Genomic DNA, 23,894 nt, shown 5'->3' on the forward strand with positions numbered 1-23,894 from the left:
CTGCTGTTTTAACATTTTGTACAGTTGTTGTAGAGATTTAAACATTGATTTGAACATTGATTTGATATTTTATTACAGAAGAAACCACATACGCCTACAGTATCATATGCTTAATATTCTTCCTTTATATGTATAGAATGCATTACTTTTTGCAGTATCTTTCTGTTGGCATTCTCGGGAAATACTTGGTTTTGTTAAAGAAATGGGATGAAAGACAAGTAAATAAAGTGAAAGATTTATGGTGTGGGGGACTAAAGCTTTCCCATACACTCACTGAGACGTTGGATTATAGACCACTGTTCAGCAGAGTAATAGGTATTTGTTTCCACAATCAGTAAATGGAATTACTCTTGGAAGTGCTCATGCCTTTATTATGCAGTTAAGTGTGCTGGCTCTATTTTTCTTGTGAGGATAACTTTACTTACATTACTCAGATAGCATATCAAGACCATGGGTCAATCTCTGAGGCTAAAAGAATTTGAGCTAATACAGGGCAAGGTTATCTTAAAAATTCCTTACTTACAAAAACTCTTCTGATCTCTAGAAGAGATTCCCACATTGTGACAGCTGTACTGGGTGTTGACTTTTCTCAATTAAAAAAAATTAAATATCAATACTTAAGGCTTAATACAGCCAGACAGTTTAATAGCAAGCCAATAGGTTTAGCTGATCATAAGCAATTTGCCAATCTATTGGTATCAGCATTTATTATGGACAGTTAATAAAAATTTGAATGAAGGATAAAGAAAAAAATGTGAGAAACACCCTTCAACTATGTTTGTCCACCAGAGGGCTTTTGCAGCTTCCCTGTGGGAAATATATTTTGAAGACCATATTTTAAATAATGATATATTCAAACAGTTTCTATACATTGTTAGCATCCATCCATCCATTGACCGCTGGGATAAAACATTCACATTCACACCTATGGACGGTTTAGAATCACTAGTTAACCTAGTTAACCTAACCCCACTAACTGCATGTCTTTGGACTTTGGAAGGAAGCCGAAGTACCGTCTCTAACTTTAGCTTAATTTTTGAGTAAAAACCTGGGATAAGCAGAAAGACTGCCTGTCTCTGTACGAGGGCGTGACTGATTTTCTGTTCCCCTTTGACCTTGTAAACCAATTATTTCCTTGTTAGGACTATCCTTAAAAAATTCAGACGGAGGATAATGTCACACGATGGGAAGTTTGTGGCCTTTTCCTGCCTTCAGTGTCTCTCCATTGTGGAAGAAACTGCATGAATGGCGATTTTTAATTAGCCCTCGCCTGCACAATGAGGCCGCGGTCGCTCGAGAGGTGATGTTTTGTGAATGCAGGAAGTCTCCCAACAACGTTGCATTTGATGAGGCTGTCAAGCTCCCTCGCGTCAGCCAGGCACTCAGCGTGTGGCCCTTTTTCAATGATTCTTTATTGCAAAGTTTCAACACATCCTCTCTCACTGCGTTCAGTCCCCGCTCAGTCTACCCTTAGCTGTGACAGCTAAGAACAAAAACACTACTCTCTTGTTCTCTTTGTACACGTTCTCTCTTTTTTTCCCCTGCAGTCTTTTTTTAGTCAAACTAGGATTGGTCAAAGCACAATCAACCCATTTCTGCAACAAGCAGAGGCACAGTGAATCCTTACAGGTCTCAAGGGAGTCCTGCCAAGTTTGGGGCTTTCAGTTTCCCCCCTTTATATAGAAAGGAGAAAGGATGCAAGCTCACTCGCCGAGGAGCATGCCTTTGTTGGTTGCAGGAGACTGACGCACTGCAGGAGTTTTGGAAACAAACCAGGCTGACTCTATTCTCCAGGCCTTGGCTGCTTTTCTCACTACTGTTCTTTACTCTGAAGATACAAGCAGGTCCCATTCATTTCCTACTGCATAGCATTTTTATTCTAATTAGCAGGGAATTACCTGGTATTCCGCCCATAGGAAAGGATGTCATTTAATCCCACACCTATTGTTTCCGCTACTCGAATTAAGATGTAGCAAATTTGCTTTCAAAAAAATCCACTCCGTTAAAAAAAATTGAGCTCAACTCTTGCCCGTAAACATGCCTTGTAATTTCATTTGGCACGATTTACAGAGTTCAGTCGCAGATTTTCCTGTCGTGTTTACTGCTCACGTTTTTGACGTGGCACATGCTCGAAATATTAAAAGCTTTTTATTTATGATCCTCCGGGGCCCCGAAAAATGGTAGAAGATGATTTCCCCGTAGCGCAGTGATCAATAAATTCTACATATTAATTAAGTTCCACTGTCATTTCCAAGGCTTCTCTCAGGGATAAGCCTCTCCACTCTCTTGTCAGCCAATCGCAGCAAAGCGGGGGCGCCGCACAGCCTCCCCCATGTGCTCATGAAACAAACATGCGTACAGAGGTGCTGCATCGGAAAGGTGGCGGCAGGCGTCATCGTCTGTAATTTACAAGAAGTGTTTTTCGTTTAAATCCTTTTATGTGACAGAAAGGGGTAGCTCTGTAAATGTGAGAAGATCTCAGCTGTGGATCAGAAAACCATGAAATGCTTTTACAGCCCCAGCGGCCTCCCGAAACGATTAGACTCCATTAATGTGTGAAACACAAATAAAAAGGGAACATGGGAAATTTCAGTTGTGGGAATGCACACAATTTGCTCCTAATCCCTGAACTGAGAAGTCAAAGAGACGAAAGACGCGTCGAGGGAGCCTCTTAAGCCAAAAACAATACGAGACTTCTGGTTGGAGACAGTTGCTGTGCCAAAGATTTAGCCTTTATTGTCACAGCACACAGCCCGCAGTATCCAAAGATCTCTATTAGCGTCGTCTGCTAACCGAGAATTACTACAGATGTTAGTGGGCGTTGCATCTCCATCCTGGCAGTAGCCAAGCAACACGGCACGCCGTGACCTCACAGTCCCGAGTGTTGCTGCGCTCTCAGCAAATCCTCGCACTCGGTCTCGCTCTCCGACAACAAGATTAAAAAGAGATTCTCCTCAGCTCTCTGCCTGTTTCATGCATGTGATCTTGCCGCAGGGTAATAAAACAGTTCCCGCTTCATTCAGCCTCAGATGCAAGTTTCCCCCTGTATATCATTTGACATCAAAAACACTTAAAATAAATTGCTGTAGAAAAACACAATGTTGAGGAAGCCAATTAAGTTTGATTCTTGAAGTGTTACCCTCTGAGCGTGTGTAATGAGGCCCGTAGCTTAACTGTGAAGGCTGCTTGCTGCTGTTAGACAAAAGTGGGGGTTTTGGGGGGGAGGGGGTTCATTCACATAAGTACCAGAGACGCTGTTGTTTCCCATCAGCAAAACAGATGAGGAAAGGGGAATGGATGAAATAGCTTGCTGGATGATTAACACCCCCTCCTTTTAAACATGTATTAATTTTTTTTATTTGCAAGATCTTTCCGATTTCTCCACACCTGCCAAAACAATTCACTTAAAGGGACGGCGTTGGTCATTTTTAGGCAACCACTCAAGCGTCAAATTTGCTCCCAACCTGTCGTGTAATGAAAATGTAAATTAAACTAAAAACAGCTGGGATTTTTGCGATTTTTGACAAGTCATCTGTCCCAGTTGCAGCCCCGATACTCTGCACTTCAAAATAAAAGTATCCCAACCCAATTCAAACACCTTTCACTTGCACCACATTGAAATTCAAATATGGTCTGATTATAATGTTTAATGTGGATGCCACCCTCAGCGGTTTTAAAAGCATGTGATATAGGCATGAAAAGAGCCCCTTTTTTCGCAGTTTGCATCGCTCTCTGAGGCTCTGTCGCTTTTTTTTTGTTTGTTTTTTTATTGTGCACAGAGTGCCTGGTCTTGAAAAAACACAAGGACAGCTAAGGATTATGTTTCTGCATGCGTCTTTCATTGCCTTTAATATGCAAATAAAAGATTAGCTTTGAAAGGAAACTGTTTGGCATAGGAGTTATTTCTACCAGGGGGTGATACTAACCACCTTTTTTTTCCTAGTTTTTTTTTTCCCCTCTTGTCAAGATCAGACTGAACCATTCCACCAGGAAACAGCATTCAGAGAGTTTTGCTGTGACAGTGAAGGAGCGCAGTTATGGATAACATAAAGCTGCTACGTGCGGGGCAAAATTCCAGGCTTCAATAACATGACTCAGGAATGCTAATTTAAGTCAAAGGCATGTGTCAGTGTTTCATTTCAGCCACATGGTATAATTTAAATGACGACTCTCAGCATGGCTCTGGCACATCAAACAAAATAAGAAAAAACCCGACATGTCTGCAATTCATAGCGAAAGCCGAATGCAGCCGGGTAAATGACTTTGGTATTACACTGTCAGAAAAGCATTTCAAATGTGCCATGGGAAGCAATTCTAGCATTTCTTTTGATCTCCACTGCAGAGGGGAGGAGGAAGGATTAGGAAACATTTCATATCATGGAATTGTGATCCCGGCATTAGAGCTATACAATGCGTGTGCAATGTCAACATCTATAATTGAGTGATTTAAATGACCTAATTTTTGCGTATGGGCTACCCTTGCAGTTGCATAGGCATCAGAACATTTAACCCTTTAAAATCGCACTGCGGGCTTAATAATGATGGATCCACTGAAAACAAGTACAAATAGCTGATTCTCAGCCTCTCTTACTGTAGCTAAGTGACCCTAAACGCTGTAAACCCATGAATCACCACTCATTTTCTTTTAAATATTTTCCTTCCAAGGATCCAGACTTTGGCTGGTTCTTCACTCTCTAAAATGTAAAAAAAGACAGTCCTATTTAACATTGACCTATGAATCATTCAAGTATTAAAACAGCATCTAACTGAAGGGATGACCCAGTGTTGTGTTTATACATAACAGACAAAGAGCCATTTTTAAAGGCACGTTGTTATTAGCGGACTGTGGAAAAAAAATGCGTAATTCGTTTTCAAATTTTAGCCAAATCTATGAAAAATGTCAATGATAACACATTTACACAAGTGTTACAAAATAGTATGTTTGAAACAACAAGGTGATTCCCAAAGAGAGATTAGCTGGAAAGTGTGTCCTTAAAAAATTTGAGGAACCTGGCAGTGGCATGTCTAAACTATCTGCAGCTTATGAACAGCATCAGAAAGTCATGTCCTTAAGAAACGGGAAACAATCTTTCAGAGACCTGACACAGGATATGCCTCTTTCTTAATATCCCATTCTTGACACCTTCACCTATTCCTGAAGACTGCTTAAAGAAATTACCACGAGGTAACCCAAGAGTGTTCAGGCTGTGTTGGAGACAAAAATTGGTTATACCAAATATTCACTTTCAAGCTCATTAGATCTGTTTTTGCCTTAGTGCCAATGCTTTAATAAACTGCTGCACCTGTTTCCCATTTTTCTAGACAAATACAAGGAAATTAGTTTTGCCTCTAGATTTTTGCACACTACATGCTAACATACACAGAGCCTATCCGGTTGTTAAGTCTGACGTCACTAGCCGTGTCTGGGCCTAAACTCCGCTGCAGGTCCGTATATCAAACGATCACTATGGCATTACTGAGAGTTGAAAAACTGTCTAAAGTCTTTCATCTTTAATAAAATGATCAGCGTTCTGCTCTACCAGGTGTAACAATTGAGTTTAACATCCAGGCATCCATGAAAACGGAATTTATGACATTTAACGGAGTTAGAAGTTAGCAGGAAGTTAGCTCGCTAGCTTCTATCTAAATACAATATAGCATGTCCTGACTGCGGGGTTTTGGAAACAAATTAAAACGTACAGCTCTGTTATCACTTCCAACATAAATGAAGACAGAAAACTAAACAGCAGTGACGTTTGTAGGGTTACTGAAGTTTGGCTAGCTGGTATATAATGATGTGCTACGTGACCGCTAGCGACACAGCTATGTTAGCATAATATAAACAAACTAACTTTTTTCCACTCCAATAAAAGTTAACGTGAGTGTTCTCGGTGGTCATGAACAAATGTAATCGCATGGCAGGATGCTGTAAAAGGACCAACTTCAGCCAGGAGAACAACTGAGATAATCCATCCACAATACGAGGTTAGTCATTCATATACTGCTGCATGGGCTGGGCTGTAGTTACATCCTAAGGTTTTAAAAACTGAGCTTAAATAAATGATTAGCAGTAATAAAAGCCGAGGGAGGTCAACAGTGATCACTGACTGTTTTAGGAGCTTTTTGAGATTAAATAGAAGAAAATACAAAACATTAAACATGTTAACAACACAAAAGCCATATTAAACACAGACTACTTTAGGCCCGGAAGTAGGATTCGTCACGTCATCACTTAACGACCGGATTCTAAAATAAAATCAACTGTTTGTCTACTCTGAAGCAGAGTATATTTAATTTAGATCGACAGCTCACCACACTTATTAAATCAGCATCCAAGATGCATAGGCCGCTGTTGTTTGGCATATCGACTCTGTGTGCGCGCGCGCACACACACGCGCACACGCGCACACACACACACACACACACACACACACACACACACACACACACATGCTGAGACAGTGAGGTGCAGATTATCCAATCAAACGTCCGTGCCGGCCGTGTACAATTGATCAGAGTGCATTTGCTCTGGGCTGACAACCCAGTGGGCACTCACAGAGTTTTTGACTGGCTCAGAGGGGGGTTGAGGATTATTGACTTTTGGATAAAGAAAATAGAGAAATCTACAGAATAGAGAGTTGCCAAATAATTGGATTAAACAAACAAATTAGTGTGCTGAATGTATAATCAAAATGATGAAGCAGCCAAAACACTTGCTGGACTTGTTTGTGCTACTCGAGGACTGTTTGGAGGTTTTAAAGCTAATTTAAATGAAATTAAATGCTCCAGTGATGACCTTGAGTGGCTTTCGGGACTTTTTATGTTTTTTTTTTTCTTCTTGTGTCAACTTAAAAGCAAGAGATTCTGGATGCACATCTATGCACAATGACTGTAGCATAAAGGGTATTCTTGTCAAGAATACCCTTTATGCTAAAGTCTTGACTTTATTCTTGATTTTATTTCTATCAATGAATCAAAGTGTTACCAGGGTGTGTGATTTATATGTTCCTTGACCTCCTTCAGGCCCCGCAGAATGGAGTCAGTGTGTGCCTGAGTAGCCTAATTGGGTTGACAGCGCAGTGCCATGCCTCTTGCTCACACACATGACATCTCTGACAGAGCGGCGTGCCTCCGCAGTCCTTTTGGCTGTTAAAGGTGCTAGCTCTTGAGCAAATGTTTAAACAAGCCACCACAGACAATGCAATGCTGTTGACTCCCCCCGAACGCTTTTTGAGTGTTTGCATTTTTATTGTTGAGCTGTAAACACTTACAAACAAAACCAACAGCGGATGAAATGCGGCTCCGAGTTAATGAATAGACTTTAATGGACACTCTAGGAATGTGTTTGCTAATTTTCTGTCAGACCGCGTGCGTGCGCTTTTAATGAAGCTGAATGAATTGCGCATCAGGTTGCCGGTGCGTGCGCTGAATAGGTCCTCTCAGTCGTGTGGTGCCGACAGTTTAAACGAGGCCTCGTAGGTGGAGGAAAAGGAGGAAGGGCAAAAGGGAGGAAGGAGCAAAGTGGAAAACACACGAGGCCGGGCTTCATGAATTCATTTCCCCTCTCTCCCGTGTCAGGGGAGGGGAGGACCTCGTCTGAACCTATTACAGTGGTAACAAGGTGACAGCGAGTGGTCTTGCGATGGGTTCTGGCCTCCGGAGCTGTCTGGCTGGCCGTCTATGTTAATTACAGGGGGGGGGAGAATGAAAGTGTGAGGTGTGGGGACAGTGTTAGACAAAAACGTTTTACTAGATAGCCTGAATAAGGCAGCGCTTCACTCTCTCTCTTTAAAGCAGGTTTGTAGCCTAAAGGCAGAACTAAAAGAATGGTGGTGCATTAAATCATATAGATAAGAGAGGTATACAAATCACACCCCAGGAAAATCAGCAGACCATGACTTACCGAGACCTTTGGTCAGTTTAATTCAGTTTTTTTCATTTTTTATATTGTAAGCTAAAGACCCCTTTGATTCAACAATCTCCTGTGAGCAAACACTTGGAGATAGGGAGAAAGAATCCCCTTTACCAGGAGGGGACCCTCAGCTGAAACAGGCTCAGTGAGGAGAACTAGTTGTGTTGAACACAAGCCCGATTTCATTTCCCTTCTTTCCCTTTACACAGTATTCAAAGACCTGGTCGCTGGTAATGTCCTCAGCGTTCGACAGAATACACGTGTGTAGCATGTCCGCTCCACTGTGGGAAAAGTGCCGTCATCTTTCTGCAAGGGAAGCGGCACAGGCGAAGTTCACTGGCGAGAGCATTTTTAGTGCAATGTAAGTGGGCGATCAGGAGATGTCATCAATTCCAATGCATGCCAGTTGCCACGGAAACAGAAGTGGAGAGGCTTTTCTCAAGGATCCTGTTAAACATTTAGAGTGTGCAGAGCTCAGAGGGAGAGAGGAGGAGAGAGAAGAAAGGGAGCGGAAGAGACGTGTCGTGGACAGTTGTCCGTCTTTCCATCTGGAGTTTTGTTTTTCTGCCTGTTTTTAAGCGATTAAAATTATGCAGTTCAAAAGCCTGCTGTTTACCTAAAGGCATTTGCTAATGCTGCCATTAATGCATTAACATTTAAAATAGAAGCGATGTACAGGTCTCGCTGTTTTAGGGAAGCCTGAAAGGGTTAGACACAGCGCAGCCTTTTCAGAAACACAATGCCCCGACCTTCTGTTTGGTGCTGTCTGTTTTTTCTCAGCAAAGGGCCTCAAGGACAGCTTGGCTTATTATTGATAGTGCAGAAGCTCAACGTGTTCTCTTGTCATCAGAATTATAAACTTCAGAGGTGTATGACCACAACCACTGTAGCTTGTATGCCCGTCTCCATTGTATCAGGGGTTTCCAAAGTAAAAGCATCTTCCACAGCAGATGGATCTGCATATTTTTATGCTGGACACTCTTGCGGTTGCAAGTCACCTCCTGGTCTCAAACCACGGCTCTTTTGCATGTTAGGTGAATGTGCCTGTACTTTATAGTTTATATCTGGATCCTGAAAGAGTATTTCTGCAGTGTTGAATATTGAATGGTCACATCAATTATATTTGGATATACATTCCATTAGATATTGTTTATTTTAATTTTTGACAAACAAAAATGTTAACTAACTTTTTTCTTTGTTCTTCTATACAAACTGCAAGGCACTGGAATTCATCCCACCACCCAACCTTGTTGTTTATCTGCACAAGTTAGCAAAGCTGTGGCCGACTTTGGCACAAAAGCACAAGAGTTGTGTGGCACATCCTGATCGAGGAGCTCTTCTCCTGTGGTAATCTCCCAGCAGACAGGCCCTAAATGGGGAAAGGACTCTTGTGGTATAACGACATGGGCTCAGCAGATAGGGGCTCTGTGTAATTCCTGTTAATTACTGTCCAGGAGGAGATAAGACCTGGTTGGAGAGGCTAAGAGAAGAGATAAGGAGGATCAGGGATTCGCCTGAAGGATTTTCCACCCCTTGGGCAAAAACAGTCCAGTTGTCAAGAAATAGTCTTAAGTTTGAAGCTGCCCTGAAGTAGTTGTTGTTTTTGTTCTTTACCTACTGAACTAATGGAATAATAGTGCTTGTTTTAAGAGCAGTGGCAACAGGTGAACTGGAGGGCTTATCTATAATAACATCTGAAAAGGTTCCATCGCAAAAGAGACATGCTGACTAGTGGTCCTGTCAAAATGTTTACATTCAGTATTGGATTTTTTCAGGTAAATTTTTGAAAAGCCGCCAGAGTAAAATGCGAATTCAAGTGCTTTTACATGATCTGGGTATTGCTAAAAAGGTCTACCGAGATTCAGGCTAATAAAATAGCAAATCGACAACACACTAGTTGTTTCTAAGGCCCCCTGCCTGGTATTACAGTGGAATTTTTTTGCAGTTGGGATGTCATTTTGCACCCCTGACATGCCAACCGCATTGCCTCCCATGTCCTCGTATGGTGATATCTGACAAACAAAATACGCCTGAATCTGACAGTTCTTCACACCACATCTATCCATTCTTTCATCTAGCATAGGGCTGCAGTCTGGACAGATGTCTAGTCCATCACAGAGGTAATGTAGAGAGACAAACACATGCTAACATCAGAGTCCGGATGAAATGCATGCAGGAACAGGGAGAACATAGAAAGACCCCAGCTAACCAGGAGGCACTCACTCTGAACCTTCAAGCTGTGAGGAGACTGTGCTAAAATGTAATGGAATTAGTAGAATAATCATGAAATATCACTCTTTAAATATCAGTCTTTATTGCATCTACAACCTCAAGTGCAAGATGACTCAGTTGATCAAAAGTTGGCCATTTGTTGATTGCTCTTTTTAAGGCAAAGCACACACACTCAAAAAAAGTACTAATACTAATTGCAAATTTCTTTCTAATTTCTGGGGCATTTCTTTCCAAAGTCAAGAAGCACATCAAAATAAGCATATGAGAACATTCTTACCCAGCACTTGAGTAAAACCATTGATGCCACTGCAAATATTCACAGCATGACTTGAGGGATTTTCTTTTAAGAATAGTTGAAAGCAATTCGCCCAAAAAAAACAAAACAAAAAAAAAAAAAACACCATCCCTATGAGACCTAATTCATTTCTTTGCCACATTCCAAGTCTCCATTAGGATGCACCAGGGATGGATCTCGCAAGTTGTCAGTCACCTCTGCTCTACCGTGAAATTCGACCAAATCCCAGTTGCTATTTTGGCTGGTTTTTACAGAAGTACCTCTGACCTAATAACAAACAGCATGGTTCTTTTTGCACACAGAAAACTTGTGTACTAGTATGGAAAAATGGGATGCTGATGCAAGAAGACGATGTGTGGTTCTTTGAAGGAATTAAACACTGCATGGTAAACTGCAACTGCTCCCCGGGGCTTCGAGTACGCGGATATATGAGCTCATATTGGAGAAACGAGGCTAGTTGTCTAAATGCATTACTGTAATAAAACCTGGGAGGGGAAGCGGTGCTGTGTATCTGCCTGTTGACCTTGTTCGTATTAAGTTCCTGAATTGCTCTCCGGGGTGGCCACGCTGGCAAGAGGCACCGGTGGCAAATTCCTAATTTTTTACTTTTTGGTTTAATTCTTGTCTTTGTTCCTGCTTATTAACAGCTCAGCAGAGGAACTGTGTCTTCTTTACTCAGCAGCTCATCATTAGCAGCTGAAGCATATTTTGTACTTGTAATACACAGAACACCAAGATACTAATTACCTTTCAGTCACCAATATGGCCTGCTTTTACTCCCTTCTTCTCATTGAGCAGCCGCTGCTGTAAAGAAGCAGGCATTTGCGAAGCGTCTGTATAAGTCGCATGACAGCCATTCATCAGTTTGATAAATGATTATCAAAAAGAGGCAGAATATGTAAATTTCAGTGCTTAGAGATCAGTACTCGCTTTACTCATAGTGATTAGAGAACAAACAAACTTTCTCACAAGTAAGAGTGATTAGTTTTTGATTACACCAAGGGATTTTTGTTTCTTTTTTTAAATAAACTGAAAAAGTAGCAAAAGATTGGGTAAATTTGATTCTCCAGCTGGGATAGATGTAAATGCCTGTAATTTCCTCCTCCACTGTCTTAAATGGTTTCTCATTTCATTGTGTACTGTGATTAAATTAGTCAAATCTGTGCACTGTTCTTAATGGACCTTCCATTATTCTAGATATTAGTCGACACAGAAAGTCATTTAACACGTTTGTACAGTTAAATCATTTGAATGATGAGTCCGAGGACACTTAGACGAGTTCTTGCTTTAGTTTTGGCACACACACATAAACTTGTGATGTGTAAGGCTTCCTTAGACCTACAGTACAGAAAATGAACATCAGGTCTGGGGATGTTTTTTCATATTTTGAGCAAGGCCTCTTAGTTGCAGTCAACTTTTCAGCAAGTTCGAAAAATGAAGCTAACATAGAAGTTAACCTGCAGTTGCTACAATGGCCACTTGAGGTTTGTTTCATAAGGCAGTCAGCCTCTATAGATTGAAGAAATAAGTTTGATTACTGATAGGTTTGTAGCTTGTACCTATCCGCTGGAACGTTAAAGACAATATAGTTACACTGCAAAGCAAGACACAAGCAGGCTGGTTTACTCATGCATGAGGGAAACCTGGCTGGGGCCAAGTGTCGTCCCACCACCTAGCCCCCGTCAGACTCTCAGCCAGGCTCCCCATAGCACTCCTTTTATTGTGGTTACATGAATATGCATAGGGTCATTAACATATGACATCTTACATAGGTATACATGTGAACAAAGAATACTGTGTGTGTGTGTGTGTGTGTGTGTGTGTGTGTGTGTGTGTGTGTGTGTGTGTGTGTGTGTGTGAGATCAAGGTGTGACCCTGTGAAGACTCCCCAAACGCTGGTGCCAGGAGTCTAGCGGTCCATCTGAACAAAAGGCTCTTATACTTAAACAGATATACGTGTGTTTGCTATACCACATATCAGCAAGAGAAGATACGACCTCTCCTAGGAGGTGTGTGATCTATGCCAGAACACTCTGTAGAGGGAGTGAACGCCCTCCCCCTTCATGCTACACAGAGCTGTTACAGACCTCCTAGGATGAGACATTCTTTCAATCTACAAATGATTATACACTTGAGTTGATACTTGACAACATTGCAGTAAGTGGTTTTTCTTTAATTCATTCAAACCTGAAGTTGTGCGTTAAGTGTAGGGCCACTACACATAAAGGATAGGTGCTAACTGTTCTGCTACTAGTCACCTTAGCTAGCACCTGAAGTCTCATTTCCTGAACTAAAGTCAAGGGTGTAATATAAGAAAATACTTATTTATTCCCGATGTTGTGGCAGTTAGTTATTGTCAGCATATTAGATATGGGATCCTTCCATCTGTGGGTAGCTGACAGTGAGCCGGCTAAACTACAAGAGCTGGTTATAAGCTAATGTTACGCCAGCTAACGTTAGGCTGGAGTGGTCTAAAAATCCCACTTTATTGCTAAAAAGTAGTTTGATTACCTTTTCACATGAGAGCTGTTCACTAATTGATAAATTGGTTAAAAAAAGGTTAGAATTACTTCAAAGAAAGTAACTCTGGCAAAAGTAGCAGTGCTCACCATCAGAAAAGCACAGGATGTCCTCATTAAATCACCTCAGCATCACTGTTATTGGTTAGAAGTGAGCTTTACTGACTCACAACTCGTATCAAACTCCTTTCAAAATATTTTGCTCAAGAATAGATGCTGATGCAGTGCATGTGGCCATTATGTGATATAAAGGGTCAAATACCGTTATTTGACAAATAACATGGCTAGTTCTGTGCTTAATGGTACTAATTAACAATCCAACTAGTGTGGTTTACCACTGATGAGGAGGTGGATTCAACTGGTTAACCATGCTTGCTAACATTAGTAGAAAACTCCAGCTTCTTGGCCAAGTATGGTGGCTTTTGGCTCAAAGAAACCACGCTGACTGTTATGGTCCGTAAATTTATTGCATGTAACAATAACAATAAGTAGGAATGCCTTTTTTGACTGATCAAAATGGGACTTAAACACTGTGACATCATCATCATCTATGGCTCCAACTCGCACCACCAAAGTGACATTTCAGGTATAACTTACTAAGTTTCCCTGTGATATCTTCCCAAACCCTGCTGAATACCAATGGAGGACAAGTGATGGAGAAGGCGAAGGAGAAGATAAGGAGAAAGAGAGATGGTAGTAGGTCAGCAAGGACGAGAGATTGAGGGATATGTGCAGAGACTGGGGCGGGAAGGTCGGCGGTAGGGGGAACGGGTACATTCTGGTTGGGAAAAGGACAGTACGATTAGGGCGGTTCAGTAACTTTCTCATCTGTATGACCCAGTTCCAATGAAGCAGCAATAAAAATAAACCTGATGTGTTCTTTCTAAAGTCTAAAATGTGCCGGTTAAATGGTTGCAAACATGTTAAACGGATGATTGGTGTAGTATTTTGGTGTTGTTTGTTTTGTTTTTTTCCTTTTGCGGTACAAGCATTCAGGTAAACACAACCGGACCTGTGGCGATGGATAACACAGCAGATGCCGATGCCTGGCGAGAAAATTCCCTGTTTTTACTCTTAACACATCCATGAATGTTTCATATTTGTAATCTGACAATAACACGGGCATCAGGCTCAGCAGGAATTAGTGATGTTAGAGTGCTATATAAAGCGAAAGAGTGTGTTGTGTGCTGTGTTGCTTGGCAAACCTCGGTCTTGATTAATTATGCACGCTGTTTATTTTTCTCTCATGAAATCAGTTTTTACTGTACAGTGAAAATGTACACATAATGTATATTAAGTGTACATCTTTCAATTACCTCAAGGCTTTCTTTTCACTAATTCAATGATTCTAAGTTAGCATTGTATGACAAATCAGGAGGAACTGTATGTCTGGTGACTGAAGATATTGGAACTATTGCCTTCATGGTCTGTGGATATCAAGGCAAACGTATATGAACCATCTGTAACAGAAAAATTAGGTACTAAGAAATATTCAAGTTATATTTACTGGGTTCTTTTAACATCCATAAAAAAAATCCTCAGAAATCTAAAAATGTTTATTAATTTTGTGAATGTATTTCCAGTTTTGTTTTCTGTTCTATGCTTAGTGCTGTCCCCAAAAGCCATCTGGACTGGTCCATGAATGACTATATTTGTGTGCAGTTACTTACAATAGCCACTGTTGGCTGTAAAAGACAAGCCTCATTCAAGATTCATTCAGATGCAAACAATCGCTGGTTGCTGTTCCCATCAGCCCAGTATAGAAATGCAGTTTAATCTTTTTGGCATTTAAACAGCAGCGGTATGGGGGACCTTCCAACTGGCTTCAAAACAGAGAGGGGTTGCAAAACAATGCATGCAAGACGGAGGTGGTTAAAAAAAACAAAAAACAAAAACGTATTCTTTAACTTTCAGTGAAATAAAAAAAACAAAAATTCCCTCAGAATTAGGCAGGTTTTCCTTTGTGGAGTTTTCAGTCATGCTTTCCACCTCTGCGTGTCTAGACTGATGCATCACAAGTTGCAAGACAATAAATTACAAAAAGCATCATGATGACTTTGTTGTTGTCTTGTCATGGCACAAAAAATGAGTGTATAATGGGCCTACACTGTTTACTCTGTAAATTTATCATAGTGACCTATAATTTTAATCAGCTTTTTAAAATGTCACGAGTTCTAGAACGGATAAAAATGTATCATTAGCGTTGTTAATACCAAGTTCTTTTCATTTAACAAGGGCTCCGTGTAACTGAAAGCAGGAAGGTTGTCGAAACTGCTTCAGTGTCACTTTAGCAAGTGTCTGATGCCAGTGTTAAGGGCTGATTATGTAGATAAGGCAGTGAGCAGGGACCTCTGTGCAGTCTGCAAGGAGATGGGTAATGGTGAGGAGTACTCATGGGTGTTTCAGACCTACTGTTGGTGATTATTTTTTTCTAACACCACCTTCTCCCAAATGAGTACCTGGTTCAATTTTTAAAATTAGAGCACAAACTTGGGAAGTGGAAGTGGGTCTGGCAGTCTACCACAGACTAAAAAAAATGCAAGGCAACTAGGACCCCTATAGTCAAAAGAAAATTGTCATTTCCATTTGCAGGAATTTATATTCAGCGCCCTTTTCTCCGAGACCTTTCGCCTCTCTTATGTATGCATCCATCAAAAGTTGAAGCAATGGAGAGCAGCAACAAGACCCTACATCGACCAGAGGAGACATTAATGACAACGCATATGAAACTGATTATGTCAGACACAGACTGAAAGGAGGAGCTGCGGAGCAGGCGGGTTGCAAAGCAGCTTGTAGTTGTGCAGCAAAAGTAGACAGCTTAAATAGCATGCAATAAATGAGATTTGCGAGTTGGACATATAGAAGTGTGTGTGACGGCAGGTGAGATTGATTTCCTTTTAATTTCCAATTAATAATCCATCCATCTCTTTTCTTAACTGGTTATCAGCCTCTGGCAGCTGACATTAGATGGGAGGGAAAGTCTGAACTGGACAAGGACTAATAGTACAGTGTAGTCACACTAGGGCAAATTGTAGTTGGAGACCATAACAGCACTTATTGTGATTGTGTACATTAAACTTGTATTTCTGCAGGATTGCAATTTAACTGCAAAAATAGGTACTTCACAACATTGCCTTTATACAGAAATATATCTAGAATATAACCAGTTTGCATCTAGTTGAGTCAAATATCCTGTCATAAACAGACATATTGCAGTACTCTTTCACAGATAGACTCCAATTGATTGTAACATGTTAACAATCTGTCTGCAATCAGTCTGCGATTGTTTGGAGACAGGTTGCCTCCTACAGACCCGTGCAGTGGAAAGTGGTTAACGTGACTGACGCTGTTGCACACTTAACTTCTGGATGACCATTTGGTCACCGCAACTACTTGCAATCAGTTGCCATATATGAACAATTTTAGAGGATTTAATGGGCAACCACCAATCTTTCCTCGTCACAAGAAGGCTGCCATCCTGTTTTCACTCTAGTGTGATTTAGCCACAACAGAGTGAAACAGACAATAGTCCTCTCACAGCAGTGAGCCAATTAGGCAACAGTGGTAACTACTGTGCCACCATCCTGTGTGAAGTCAAATGAAGATTTTAAATGATTGTGTAATTCTGTAGTGTCAATTGTCTGAGTGAGAGTTTTTAAGCCCTCTTATTACATTACACTTAAGAGAACTCCCACTGATTTTATATCCCACTGAATTCCATATTCTCCTTTTAGCTCGTGTAAACCTTGGCTGGAGTCAATGAGTCAAGCAGGTTCATTTAACACAAGCTAGCGTACCTTTCCCTTTGTTCTATTTTTAATCAGTGATCACAGTTAAGCTAAATGGTGTAATTCTCACCTTTGTAAACAGTCAGACTCCAGGGTAGATTGTCAGGATGCCACTGACAGCTAAAGCCTGATGTGGCAAATGATCAGCGACAGGTCTGACTAAACCAGCTGAAAGGGGAGCCAGAGAATACGTGTTTTTTAAAAACGACTTATTGCTAAACTTTGATGAGGAAAAAAACGGGGGGGAAATCACTGATGCCGGTTGCTTGACAGTGGTATTAAGGTGCAAATCCTAACAGCTTCTAAGAACGCAACAAATTATACTAGGGCTGTTCGATATAACGATATATATCGGATCACGATATAAAAACGTCTATCGTTTCATTTTACGCTATTGTTTGTTTTGTGGTGTTGCAAAATAAACTGTTTACGGCAATATTTTTTCATCGTTTTGATGGTCACTGTAGTGGCTATATTAATTTCTTAAAGTTCTCTCTTTCTCTTATATTTAATATAACCACGGTAAAACCATCAAGTGTCCGCTTGTTTATTTTCCACATAAACCTTTCACAATAAAGCTTAAGATCCTGTTGAGACTTTTCAAAATAAACTGAATCACGTGAAATAGTATGCAGAGTATTTACGGATGAGAAGCAAAAAAGAGCCGTCAGGTGCTAAAAAATAAACCTTAGACTCAAACGTTAGAACAGGCTTTTCCCTGCAGCACGCCGCAAAGAAAACGTCTGGCTGTACTTCACAGCAAAAGATGCAAACTCAGCAGCCTGCAACAAGTGCTTTAAGGTGATACTGTGCAAAGGAGGTAACACCTCGAATCTGATGAAACACCTGGCGACGTATAGCATTTTGTTAAAAGCCGAGAAATACACCGTATTTGATAGCTTGCTGCGAGACCTCACACTGTGCACATCTACTGTGGGTGGGTTGCCTGTTATCGGACACGGAGTTAGCAACATCCCCCAAAAACCCAAAGAGTAGAGTCCTGGCCCCCAGCCCTGCCAGTGTAGCAGGGTGACGGATGATGATGGCAGCAGCAGCCGTTATTCTCTGGGTCAATAGCTTAATGTTGTTCGTGTGTAATTTTCGTTGAGTAGGCTAACCATGTTATTACATTAATGCATGTAAGGTGAACTAGCAAACACCGTCGTAGTTACATGCGGCTCTCTTCTTGTTTGATGGCAGATGCTCCCTTCACCCTGGCCAAAAAGGCTAAAATGACCAAAGAAAAAGTGGGAAACAGCTAAACATGAGAGGTTTTTGGACAAAGTTTGTGTTTTTTCCATTGTTTAAGCACTGCTTCCAGCCAAGAGTGATACCATAAATCCCCTATAGCTGCAGAAAAGGCTAACATTGTTACCTTTTTACAAAAAAAAAAACAGCTGAACATGAGAGGTTTTTGAACAAAGTGTGTGTTCTCCATTCTTTAAGCACCGGTTCGTGCACCGGTTCGTGCACCGTTTAAGCACCGGCACCGTTTCAAAAGTACCGGTTTGGTACTGGTATCGGATAAAACCTAAACGATACCATCCCTAATAATGATACACTTATTTTTAAAAAAAGACAAAAAGTGGAAGTTTGCCTCCTCTAATTGAATAATGGGAATATATTCAACCATTTGCTCCATTGCTCTGGTGCCTATGTGCACCTTTCTGCTCAGTTATTCATTTTTTTCCTCTCTTAAAAATATTCGGGGAATTTTAGAAGCTCTGCATTTGCATTACTGCAGTAAATACCCGTGAAAATAAGCTGTCATCAACTTCCTGCAGCACACAACTCAAAATGTTGAATGTAAAATGTAAAAACAGGGCACTGTTTATATTCCCCCACGTAATGGGCGCCTCTGTTGACCGGCACCCTGAGGTGCCCTCTTATGCAAACGAGCGCATCTCGTTTCTATGATGCAAATAGCGGGGCAATAAAATAATGCAGAGAAAGACGGGGGAGAATAACTGTACACTCTGTGGCTCTCTTGCCCTAGAGTGCTCGGTGAATTATTTATGAAAGTGCTGACAGAAGAGGAGCAGGTTCAACAAGGCGCTTTTCTCTGGGGTGCAACAGCAGCCAACAGTCAGGTGGAGGCTTGGTTTGTCTTGCTGGCCCTGGATTTTAATGATGGTCCAGTGGGCTCGTTATGTCAGTCTACAGTGTAGCTTTTTCTCCTGTGTCAGCTGAAAAGAAGGGTTGCGTGCAAGTCTGTAATCTCTGCTGTGTCTTCTCTGTCCCCGTCCCCCATTTTTTTTTCTTCACCTTTCGCTCGTCCCTTCGCTTCCACTCTCCGTTTGGCCTCAAAGAGCGCCTCTCTTTCTCACATCTCTACCTACCACTCTTTGTCGTTTCTCATCTTATTTTTATGCACTGCTCCGTCTGTTCCCAAGTTGCTCCTGTCCCCTCTGCCCCCCCCCCACTCGCGTCTCGTACATTTCCGTCTGTCTCCTTCCGCGCGCCCCTAACGCTATCGCCAATGATTGACGGCGCTTTCCACAAAAACGTGAATCATTCCTCCGAGCTCGCATTAGCTAATTAGAAAGCTTTCTAATTTTGTCTTCGCAAGAAGAGTTTCAGGTTCAATCATAAAAGTAATCAGGTGTGGTTTGCTTTCACTGAACGCCATGTCTCCATACTGCGTGATTGGAGTGGTGCAGGAGTTTTCGGCGACAGCTTTGGTGCTGCAGTGGCACTTTTGGATAAGCGAGATTAGCCTGTGAACCCTAAGGAGCCACCCACTGGCTAGTACCAGCAGGCAATGGCTATGGCTGCTGCTGATAAAACATAAAAACACATCAATAAAACTTTTCATCCCTTTAGAAATCCCCCCCCCCCCCACACACACACACACTGAAAAGTGCCAGGCATCCAAATAAGGTCAGCAGCAGGATCCAAAAACTTTGAAGCTCAGGAATGGGAATGAGTGATCAGTGAATTATTGATAATTTGTCTTGGAATTAGTGGTTCTGAATATCGTTTGCATTAATTATTTCTGCATCAAAGTGCTACAGTTTGTTGGTTCACAAAAGCAATTGTTTAATGGCAGTTTGTGTTCATGCTGCAAATTTCAAATGAATCACTAAAGCAAGCGCAGCTACTGTGCGCCCCAGGTCATGGTGCTGCTGACGTTTATATAACTGCAAATTCTTTACCCCTTTTTTAAGCTAGTACTTTATTATAGGCTTTACAGTATAGAGAGAGTCATGTTCAGTAACTGAAAGCTATCATTCCTGCTAACATCTTTAACTGAGAAAAGCAATCCTGTGCCCCTGTTGTGTTGTCACTGCCTGTCTCTGAGCATTATCATAATGTGAATCGCGTCTATCAAAACAGATTACAGTTCACATTTTGCAGCCCTTTGACACTAAACGGAGCCTTGCTCTTCCTAACTGTGACACACTTCTTAATTAAATTTTGTATCGACCTCACTGAACTGGTGCCACCGTGCTGACAGTCCTGTTAAAATTATTGCCCGGTGCACTTACCAGTACAGATTGAGGTATTGTAAAATTTTAGTGTTGTGATGACTCACTCTGTTTTTATCCTGCTTCTACCTTTCTCTCCCTCGTACCGTCTCCAGGTTTCCTGTTGTCCTTATGTGTCCTTGTTAAACACCCGTGTGTGTGTGTGCGCGCACACAGTCTTGTTGTGAACTTTACTACCTAAAGACTTTCTAATTAGATCTTTAAAGAAAGTGCTTTTCCGCTATATTAGTTAATGGTGCCACATCATAAATGTAAAAGAGGAAAGGCTGGCTGATCCCAGCTCCTTCAGTTTATTCCAAAGAAGCTCAAATGAAGGCCACTAGACTGAAATGTTAGCATGCTTTTGATATGAATGGGTGAGGTTCAACTTTGTGTATTCATTGCTGGAATCAAAAGTGTCCTTTTTCAAAGCAAATATCATTTTTACCTCAAAGCATTCCCTTTTTACATGTTAGGAAGGAACCAATGATCCATATGACCTATGAGATCTCTTTTGTTACTGAGCAGCTATCACAGAATACATACAGGCAAGCTCTTTTTAGAGCCCTCCTCCTCAGGGCAAGTGCATAATCTGACAGCACCTTCGCTTATAGGTCTTCTCACTGTCAGTCTCGCCTCTCGAGAGGATGGACACATCACAGGTGTCTCCAACAAGAGTCGTTGTCTCCCCCCTCCCCACCCCACCCCGCTACCACCGACTCCCCTGGGGCTCACTTGTCAACAGAAACAGCACCTCCAATGTTTGACCTCAGAGGAGCAGGAAGAGGAGAAGGCAAACACATTACTCTGATAAGTGTGGATAGACACGTGGTGAAAGGGAAAAAATTTTAAGTAGAAACTTTTATACCGTTTATTTTGATGATCTTTTTTATCAAAAGTGTCATGCTATACTTAAAAAAAAGTTACTATCACTCATACTATAGGTGGTATATTTAATAGGTTAGCATTTTAGTACGTATAATAGCTGCTGCAAAGGCATGACTATTCATTAATTGAATTTAATTATAATAGGCAAAGGACAGAATGTTTTTCTAAAACGTTTTTATGTAGCAAGTTAGCTAGCAAATTAATTAGCAGGCTAAGTTTAACTGCTTGAAGGAAACTCAAATTGACAGTCACGTTTGTATCTGTAAGCTCTAAAAAAAAACTAAATCAAGTTTGTATTATTTGTAGTTTGTTTGTCTAAAATTTCAGCTAGCTAGCAGGTCATTTGCTCATTCAAAGCCAGCTCAAGCTCAGAGATTTAACAGGGCTTCATTAGTACATCGGTAACCGTGGCCCTGCACAAACTTGGTTCAGGTATTGGTGGATATTTTCTCAAGCAGCCACTTTGATCTGTGAGGTACCCAAAGGGGTGTAGTTTGGGCCCCTTCCTGTTTTCACTATATATGCTGCCTCTTGGGTATAAATTAAAAATATTGCTTATTACATGGTAATAACACTCAAATATAGCTACGCTTGAACCCAGCCACTGACTCCTCAGTCAGCTCCTTAAAATACTGCTTTGTTAAAGTTAAAACTTAGCTTTTGCAAGCTGTCCTCACTCCCAATTAGAATTAAACTGAAATCCTTATATTTAATGTCACTCAGCTCAGGCAGCTCAATTCATAAATGATTTTGACTCCCTGTCTTCATACTGTAACCCTCGTGTAAAGAACACTGGTGCAGTTTTTTCGACTCTGCTCTGAAATTATATTTTTAGTTGTCAAACTAGCTTCATGATTGTTTTTAATAAACACTCCAAGCAATTCTTTGGTACACTGGATTGGGTTGGTTGCTGTCATGATGATTGCAGTAATTCATATTTTATTGAAATTACGGGATACTATATTTGAATATATTTAATTATATTCTTTCACTGTTTTGTAATGTTGTTTTCCTGTTTCTTTTTTAATGCTTGTGGTGCTGCTACTTTAGTCAGATTCTGTTGTGCTTAAATGTGCTATAAATAAACTTGACTGGACTTAGAGGCCTTTAAGGTTGCATGGTGCAGTTAATGATGACTCAGTTCTGTTAAGAGCCCCTGGAATCCACCTTGTTTAACCAGCATGAATAAAGGCAGGACTGCCTCTAAAGTGAAATGTAGGTATCTGCCATACTACGATTAAATCTCCTGTACAATCATGAAATTAAAACAAAAAAGATACACACTTTTAGCTGATGCTAATGTTGATCATGAATATAAACTATGGCTTGATTTAAAGAATTAATTCTTCATGCAGTGTTGGCCTGTGTAGATAGGCACTGACAAAACTGGCAAAAACTCACTATTCAACCTACACACACACGTGCAGGGTCATTAATTAACTATAGCCACTGAAGCCTGAATGCATCTATGGTAATAGGTTCGCCAGTCAGCCAGTAGCTTTGCTGATGTTGCCTCATGGAGTATTAGTCGAAAATTATAAATCTTGTGTACGCATACTGGACTAGAAGGCTCCAGGCACAGTTAATGGTAGCTTTACGTAGGATTTATTTAACCTATGAAAAGTGTACTCTTTGAGACTAAGAGGGAAATAAATATTTGAATGACTTAATAACTAACAAATGATATTAAATGAGATGAGAACAACAGATTGTGTTACTTCACTGTCCAGAGAAGTTCAAAAACAGCATTCCCTATCCTGTTTTTCTGCACTTTCTTCTATAAGAGTTGCTGTTTATGTGATTTTTTGCAGCATAATAGTGCCCCGCATTACACACTATGTGGCTGCAGTTGTGTTGGTTTTGTGCTTTTCTATGATTAATACTTGGAAGGCTCCACTAACGACAGCAGTTATGTATTCATATATGATAATCAGTAGTTTACACAGGCAACAAAAGGCTTGTCAACTGAGAAGAGATTTACTGTTGTTTTAGGCTCCGTGTAGCTGTAGTGATGAAGGTCTGCAAATATGTACTCACATTTGAATGCGGTTTATTTCGTGAAGGTATCCTTTTTTTATTTTTATCATAGGGCATTATTAATATATCCCATTTAGAGGCTCTCTCCCAGTACCCTTTTAAAAAAAATTGTTTTTCTATGGTTACATTTTAATTGACCTACTTTTTACTTACTTTTTTTTTTTGCACTGTTCCTATTTTCACTGGTTATATCCCAGCGTTTTTCATTTTGAGGCTTATAGCAGTTGGCTTTGGTGTTGGGTAATTCTGGTGAACTAGCAAACTTGCTCTGGTGATAGCTTCTCGTACAGTGTTTCAAAAATAAACTTGTAATCCTTTAAAATTAGTTTACATCTGTCATTATCTGTTTACAGTGTCCAATGTTTTTTTTCTTTTTTTTTTTCTTTAAGGCCTGAAAGGCTAAAAGAAACATGGGGGAAAGTGCAGAATCAACTGTATGCTAATTCCAAAGATAATTTGGGCAACTTGTAGCCATAAACATCATATGGTGAGGTGCCCTCTGATTCCACCCCCGTTGTCCAAGTGTAGCTTGGTTAGTGTTGTGTACTTGTGTCGTTCTGTGGATTTATTGCAGACTTTCTCAGCCTCTTCGGAGACTTAATGTGCCAGAGTGTTTTCCTTGGTTGGAGCTTAATGGGCTGTTTGTATTTTGTGCCCAGAAAACACATTCTCGAATCCAGCCTGACTTTCGCTCGCTGCCGTTTCTTATCTCCTGTGTTTGGTACAAGCTCTCATACAACCCTGTTTACATGGAAG

At 40.8% G+C, this 23,894-nt stretch overlaps 1 protein-coding gene across 2 annotated transcripts in view; it reads left to right on the plus strand.

Moving 5' to 3' along the window:
* Positions 1-23,894, plus strand: part of LOC120737552 (interleukin-1 receptor accessory protein-like 1-B) — a 324,999-nt gene that overhangs the window by 35,041 nt on the left and 266,064 nt on the right. The gene's annotated exons all lie outside the window — the stretch shown is intronic.

Source organism: Simochromis diagramma, unplaced genomic scaffold, assembly GCF_900408965.1.
Source record: "Simochromis diagramma unplaced genomic scaffold, fSimDia1.1 OVJJ01000413.1, whole genome shotgun sequence".
Lineage (NCBI taxonomy): Eukaryota > Metazoa > Chordata > Actinopteri > Cichliformes > Cichlidae > Simochromis > Simochromis diagramma.